Here is a 6948-nt window from a genome sequence, read left to right on the forward strand (position 1 = left end):
TATTTAGACTATTTACTGCTAACATGCTAACACTGTGTTTTTTTTAGATTTATAAGACTAATTTAGATTTCAAGCATTTAGATTTGGTATTCAGTCCATAGCTTGTTAAAGGCACAGAAAGTGTTGATGTAATTCTCTAGTGATTTTAGAGTTGTCCCAAAGCTCGGGAGCGGGTGTGCAACGTGGGCCAATTAGTTTCTAAATTTCTTAGTGCACGTCAGCACTGTAGTCCGTTAGTGTGGAGAAATGAATTTCCTGTCTATGATAAAACGATGTTCACCCTAATCCCAAAGAGGATGGAGAACAGGACAGGATGAGAAGTGAAGAGGGGAAAATGAGGTTATCAAAACACAGTACGAGTCCTGCTTTTAAGGGGTTTAGAGTCTCCTGTGGGATGAAAGGAGAAGGGAACTGATGCGGGCGTGCTACCCATTGCACCCGCAGGAGACTAAGGTGCCTTACTTCATGAGTGAGTGTTTGCCTGAGTGCCTGTCCGTGAACCACGTGCTTGCAATGCCTTCAGAGGCCAAAGAGGGCTCTATAGCCCCAGGAATTGGAGTCATGGAGGGTTGTGAGGCCCCGAAGTATGGGCGCTGGAAACTGAACCCAGATCCTCTGCAAGGGCAGCCAGTGCTCTTAACCTCCAAGCCATCTCTCCAGCCCAGCAGTGACACATACACAGACCAGGACCCAGGGTTTTGCTAGGGAGTTAGATGAGTACCTATTGTTTTGGGTTTTTTTTTTTCTGTCTTATTTCTACTTCCCAATCAATAAATAAACAGGCTACCAGTCAATTTGAATGCTTTGCATATCTGAGGAAGCTTCCCAACACCATAGGCTGACAAGATGGAGAACAGGGGAGGCATGGTCGGGAGACAGCCCTCCAGCCCAGCACTCAGAAGTCAAGACCTTGAGTTTCGCCCACACCACCCCAGTTCCTGGGATGGAACTCTCTGTTCTGTCCCATGGCTGTTCAGCTGGGCTACCTGCCATGCCCTTCATGCTTAGCTGCCACCACTGCTCAACACCACACATATTCCACCCCCCCCCACCCCCCACCCCCCGCCAGGACTGGACCCAGAACCTTCCTCTGGTCTTCGTTCTCTGGGTCTAGCACTTAGCTTCCTTCCTTACAGTAATTGTCATCTTCTTTCATTAGGGACACCTCATCCCACTCCCATCCCCAGATTGGGCCCTTTGAAGACTGAGATACCGTTGAATCTTTGCCCTGTTGGAGTAGGTTGGTGAAGATGGAGGTTAAGTTTCTGCCCACAGCAAACAAAGTTGTGGCACACTCTACGGATCCATATGGTTTTTGTTTTGGTTTGGTTTTTTTGTTTGTTTGTTTTGGTGTTTTGAGACAGGATTTCTCTGTGGCTTTGGAGCCTGTCCTGGAACTTGCTCGGTAGACCAGGCTGGCCTCGAATTCACAGAGATCCTCCTGCCTCTGCCTCCCGAGTGCTTGGATTAAAGGCATGCGCCACCAACGCCCGGCTTTCATGTGGGTTTTATTGAACGTTATCAACTCAATAGATTTTTTAACTATTTTATTGAGAGATAACTCACCTATCATAAAAATTGTCATAAAAATGGACAATCCAGGAGCTTATAACACAGTCAAGAGGCAGGTGTCCAGAGTCCCTGGGGCGGGGGGGGAGGGGGCGGGAATGCAGTGTGCATGTACCTCTCCCAAATAAAGCCTCCCGATTCTGTGCCCCCACCCCACAACCTCTGATCTACTTAGATCGCTACAGCGTTTCGATTAACTGCTTGCTAGACAGTACATTGTACGTTAAAACAATCTCCATGTGACTAAGTCTAAAACAGAACCATCAGCTCAATGATCTTGGCCGGACAGTTTGTTTAAGTTGTCTTAGCTTCTTCATAGGATGAAGGAGTTGAGGTGTGTGAGAGCAATTTCAAGTTTGTTTAAAAGGCAAGCCGACAAAACCACCCAGCCCCCAACCTTCTAGCTATGATTTCAATATTCCACCCTAGGGAACCCGTCCCGCGGAGCCACGGCCCTCGCCCTGGAGAAGACGCTTCCTCTCTCGCCTTTCTTTGGAGCTGTCTATTTCTGGGTTGGCAAAGCAGAAGCTCCTGGTGCCCGCAGGAAGCCTCGCCCAGCTTGGGTCCCCACCCTCCAGCGCGCCCCTGGAGAGGGCCTGCCCCTAGGGGCGGAGTCAGGCACTCCCGCAGCCAATGAGCCGGCGACTGGGTCGGCTCCGGGGGCGGGGCTGCACTTGACAGTGGCGGTCGCCGGGCAGCCTAGCGGGCGCAGCGGCGGAGCGCGGCGCGGGCAGCAGGGAGGGCGCAATTCGGCGGCCCCGAGTGGAGGAGCTGGCGGCGGCAGTGCGATGCTGCGGGTGTCCCCGGGCTCTGGCATCGCAGCCTCTTCCTAAGGTACCAGCTCGGCTCAACCTCCTTTCCCCCTCGCCCCGGGAGACCCGCGCGCCTGGGCAGTGGCTTTGTGGAGCCGGTGGGTGGGGCTGGGCGGGGCCGCACCGTCGGGTCGCTTCCCTCCGAGGAAGAGGTGGGGGAGGAGGGCGGTCTGCAGCTGACGGCATCCCCACGCTACGTGCTCCTCCTGCCTCCTTGCGTTTTCGAGGAGGGTTTGTTCCGGGACAAAGTTAGGTGCGGAGAGTTTGATGGATCCCTGGTCCCCGGGGCCCTGGAGGGACCTGTGGCACACTGCCCGGTACACCTACACCATGCGCTGAACTAGAGCGCATCGGACTTTCCCACACAAGCAGCCCTGTTCACTTGGAACCTTGCAAGAAGAAATTGCTCTGTGGGACTCTCCCCGGGGAAGAAGGCTTTCTGCAGTCGCATCTACAGTTCAACCTGGTGGCTTTTGCTTGGCCACGGTGCCCCAGGATAAACTGGGTTTAACCAGTGGCCTGTAAAATAGTCTTCATCCAGATCTATGCTTCAAAGGATTCAAATTTTAAACCTATTTTACTTTCGAACCGAAGATCCCAGGCTCATTGAGCAAAACCGGCCAGCTTCGTGTGTTGCGTTTAATATTGTGTTGTTCATTGGTTCGTATTGGCTTATCTTTAATATTGGGACAGGTGCTATGAAGCAGGAAAAAAGTGATGAAGTTTTGAGTGGAGGGTGAGAAAGGAAAGCAAAAAGTACAGAGTAAGTCTCTCTATTTGAACATAGCCAAAGGTTTTAACTATCAGAGTAAGATGGACAGGATGAGCATTATTTACAAGACGTGTAGAATAATTATTGAAGTTAGACTCGACTTAACTGTGCTGGTTAAGAGAGATGGAGAGATTGCTCAGTGGTTAAGAGCACTGGCTCCTCTTGCAGAGGACCTGGGCTTCATTTCCAGCACCGCACGGCAGCTCACATCTGTCTGTAACTTCAGTTCTAGGGTATCCGACGCACTCTTCTAACCTGCACAAGTTTTGCACGACATGGTGCATACACTTATAGGCAAAACATCCATACACATAAAATAAAAACAACTAAATTAAAACAAATGAAAACACTTTTTAAAAAGCTTGACTTTGATGACTATGATGACTAGGCAGCATTATCAGCATTTAGCTACTATGGCTTGGTCTTGCAACTAGCAGATTTTAACAAACACGTCGAATTCTATCTGATTCTGATACTTTCCCAATTGCACATAGATTTTCCCATTTACACTCTGCTTATTGTAGCGCTTTCAGACTGTAAGACAACTTTCCAATCTCATTACCTAGGGACATCTTGTCCAGATCCTTATAATTCACTTCTCTGCCCAGACACATGTCTTGCAAAAGCTTATCTAAGGAAACTTTCTGTAAGTGCAGCTCCAACTCTGCACCAGGTTCTCACTAGGTGACTGTATCTTTTTCCATTATCACTCTAAGGTAGCATCATTACCTTTCCTGAGTTGCCTTCCTACATAGCTCAGGCTGGCCCTGAACTCCCTGTGCCCTCCCTGCCTTCTCCTAAGGGGTAGGATGACAGGCATATGTCACCATATGTAGCTGCCTTGATTTTATTTTAGATAATTTCTAAACCCCACATGGCCAGTCAATGATCCAGGTAAGGTTTGAGCCTGGGACTGCTTGACTCCCTTCCACTGTTCTTTGATGTCTCCCAGTTTTTGAGGGTGAGTTGCCTGATTATAATACAGTCGGGAATTGAAATGTATGTCATCTCCTGGCTTGGCATGTCAGACTTCTTCACGGAATATTTTTTTCTCTCTCGGAGCTACTGTGAGCCCTGAGTGTGGAAAGGCAGTCCCAGGTCTCCCCTGGCTCCCCACTCCATCCCATAGGTCTGATTTTGGGTGTCTCGATATGTGAGCCCTTGCCTTTTCAAGCACCCTCCCAATTTGCTTGGTGCTTAAGAAGCAAATCTACTCTCTCTGCTATCTGAGGCTATTTTGGGTCTGCACAGAGAAGCACACCTTGCTGATTGGCAGCAACACATCCCCTGCAGTGTTCACAATGACTCACGTGTCCTAGTGTCCCACCTGTCAGAGAATTCCTAACAGAGGCTGCCCTACTTAAAAGGAAAGACTGAAATGAATATGGTGGATGAAAGAAATATTAACCCAGGGAATCTCCGAATTCCCTAGCACTGACCAAAAAGGAATGAATGTGACACTCTAGGGAGGGGAAGCAGGCCTCCTCTCCACATCAGGAAATGCCTCATCAATTTTGTGACCTATTGTCAACACTACTGAAGTACGTCTGCCCTGTAGACACCCCTTTACCTGTTGTCTGGGTGATGAATGTGATAACACACCTATTTCTAATTTGGTATTTGCTGTTACACCAAGGCACTTGTCATTTCTCTGAACATCATTAAAGCCAATGTCATAATTGTGACTCAGTAAGTTTAGAAGTTGTGCCCAAGAAAATGAAGTCTTTTCCCGTGCGCACACGTGTGTGTGTGTGTGTGTGTGTGTTTGGTATGCTTTTCAGCTCTCTTTGATTCAGAATGACTTCACAGCACTAAGGTTAAAAGTAAACAAATGTCTTTGACCATGCTGTGACCATGCTGCAATACTACCTGGAAAGACATTCCTATTCTTGGCATTGGACTGCTTTTACCCTAAGTATTTAGAACCTCAAAGTCTGTGTGGATATTTGAGGTTTCAAATCAAGCCTCCCATGCCATGATTTCACCAATCCTTTCTAGCAGCAGTAAGGTCTGTGTGTCTAACTCAGCCCTGGTATTCCCCGTCTCTTGCTTCTTGCTTCTAAACTGGAGCACCAAATGACAGGGCGAGTAGAACATGCAGTTTGATTGTTGTCACACTCTTGGCCCAGAATGGAAGATGCGCCAGAAACATGTTTGGACTTCTCTACATGACTAGTGATCTGTGAAACTATGTGGCATTAGTGACATTCTCCAGTTTCCTAAAGTATCCCATGCAAAGATGTCCCATGCTTACAACTTTCTAAAGCCAACAGCCTTTCACTCTTCCTAAAACTTCTCAGTAAACAACAGCTCATCTTGCTTTTTCAAAATCATATTTCACCAACACTAAAATATCATCAGCTGGGAGACTCGGCGTTATTTTTATGCAATATGAGGAAGTGAAAATCTGGACAGTTTTATGGCATGCCACCCCTGACTCTGTATGTATAGAGCAGAGAGGTTACCTGTGGTTTGGAGTCCGAACCCGCTCTCTCACTTGGGGAAGAAAGGGTTCAACCATTGCATTGGTTGGTTTTGTCAACTAGACACAAGCTAGAGTCATCTGGAAAGACAGGGTGTCAACTGAGGAATTGCCTCCATCATAATGGCCTGTGGGCACACCTGTGGGGCATTTTCTTGATTAACGATGGATGCAGGACGGTCCAGCTCATTGTCTGTGATGCCATGTCCAAGCAGGTCCTGAACTCCTGACTTCTCTTGATGATGGACAGTAACCAAGCCATATTCTTCCCAAGTTTCTTTTGGTCATAGCATTTATCTCAGCAACAGAAACCAAACTAGGACACAGGTCTGTCCCTTACTGGGAGAAGCCTAGGTGTGAATCTGGAGGCAGGAATTGGAGCAGAGACTGCCTAGCAATACTGCTCACTGGCTTGCTGCCTCTGGCTCCCGCTCAACCAGCTTTCTTGCAAAACCCAACACAACAAGTCCAGGGTTGGTACTTCACACGGTGGATAGGCCCTCCTATACCAATTAGCGATCAAGAAAATGCCCTCACAGACATGCCCACAGGCCTGTGTCATTGAGGTTATTCCTGAAGAGAGGTGAGGCTGCCTCTTCTTCTCAGCTCTGCTTGGCCAGTGATAGGCAGATAATGTATATGCATGAACCCAGTAACAGACTGTAACAACTTCATCAGTGTCTTTCTTCAGTCTGGTGAAGCATTTATATCTTGCTTTGCAGAGCACTATAGAAATGCCAATCAAAGAGAAACCAGCTCTTTACCAATATGCTGTTTATGTCCCACTGCTCTCTTACACGCCTTGGAGCATACATAGTTAGATCTTGCAGTGCCAAGTCATACATGATCTTTGTTAAATCAACTGAAATGATACATTGTTGCATTAATTTTCCCTGGGGAAAATGTGAATAAATGTCTCCTCACCCCATATGGGGCACCAGTGACAAACCAAAGAAAGGATTCCAATGAGTTTATTTGGAGTTACAAGAGTTTAACAACTTTCAGGTGCCTACTTCACCGGAGAAGACCCCCAACCCACCCACACACACACAGCAACTACCTGCTTATAGATCTTGGGAAGGAGTGGTCTCATACTGCCTAATGCAGTCTTCAGCCTCCACAAGGGAATATTAGCGGGCTCAATCTTGTGCTGGTCCACTGTGAGTAATCACAATTGTTCTCATTTCAAGATAGCATTGCCATGTTTTACCTAGGGGATGGAATCCCATGACACACATCTCAGTAACAGTGAAAACAAAATGGACAGCTGTGGCTGAGCTAGTGGACACGGGTGTGCTACCACTGTTGTCAAA

The 6948-nt window shown here is 47.7% G+C and overlaps 1 protein-coding gene across 1 annotated transcript in view; it reads left to right on the forward strand.

Moving 5' to 3' along the window:
* The first annotated feature begins 2259 nt into the window (after nt 1-2259).
* Fry (FRY microtubule binding protein) overlaps nt 2260-6948 on the forward strand; it is a 380830-nt gene continuing 376141 nt past the window's right edge. The window contains exon 1 of the mRNA XM_040751422.1: nt 2260-2403. The gene's annotated coding sequence lies outside the window, so the exon portion shown is untranslated. The remainder of the gene's footprint in view (nt 2404-6948) is intronic.

Source organism: Mesocricetus auratus, unplaced genomic scaffold, assembly GCF_017639785.1.
Source record: "Mesocricetus auratus isolate SY011 unplaced genomic scaffold, BCM_Maur_2.0 Super-Scaffold_100008, whole genome shotgun sequence".
Lineage (NCBI taxonomy): Eukaryota > Metazoa > Chordata > Mammalia > Rodentia > Cricetidae > Mesocricetus > Mesocricetus auratus.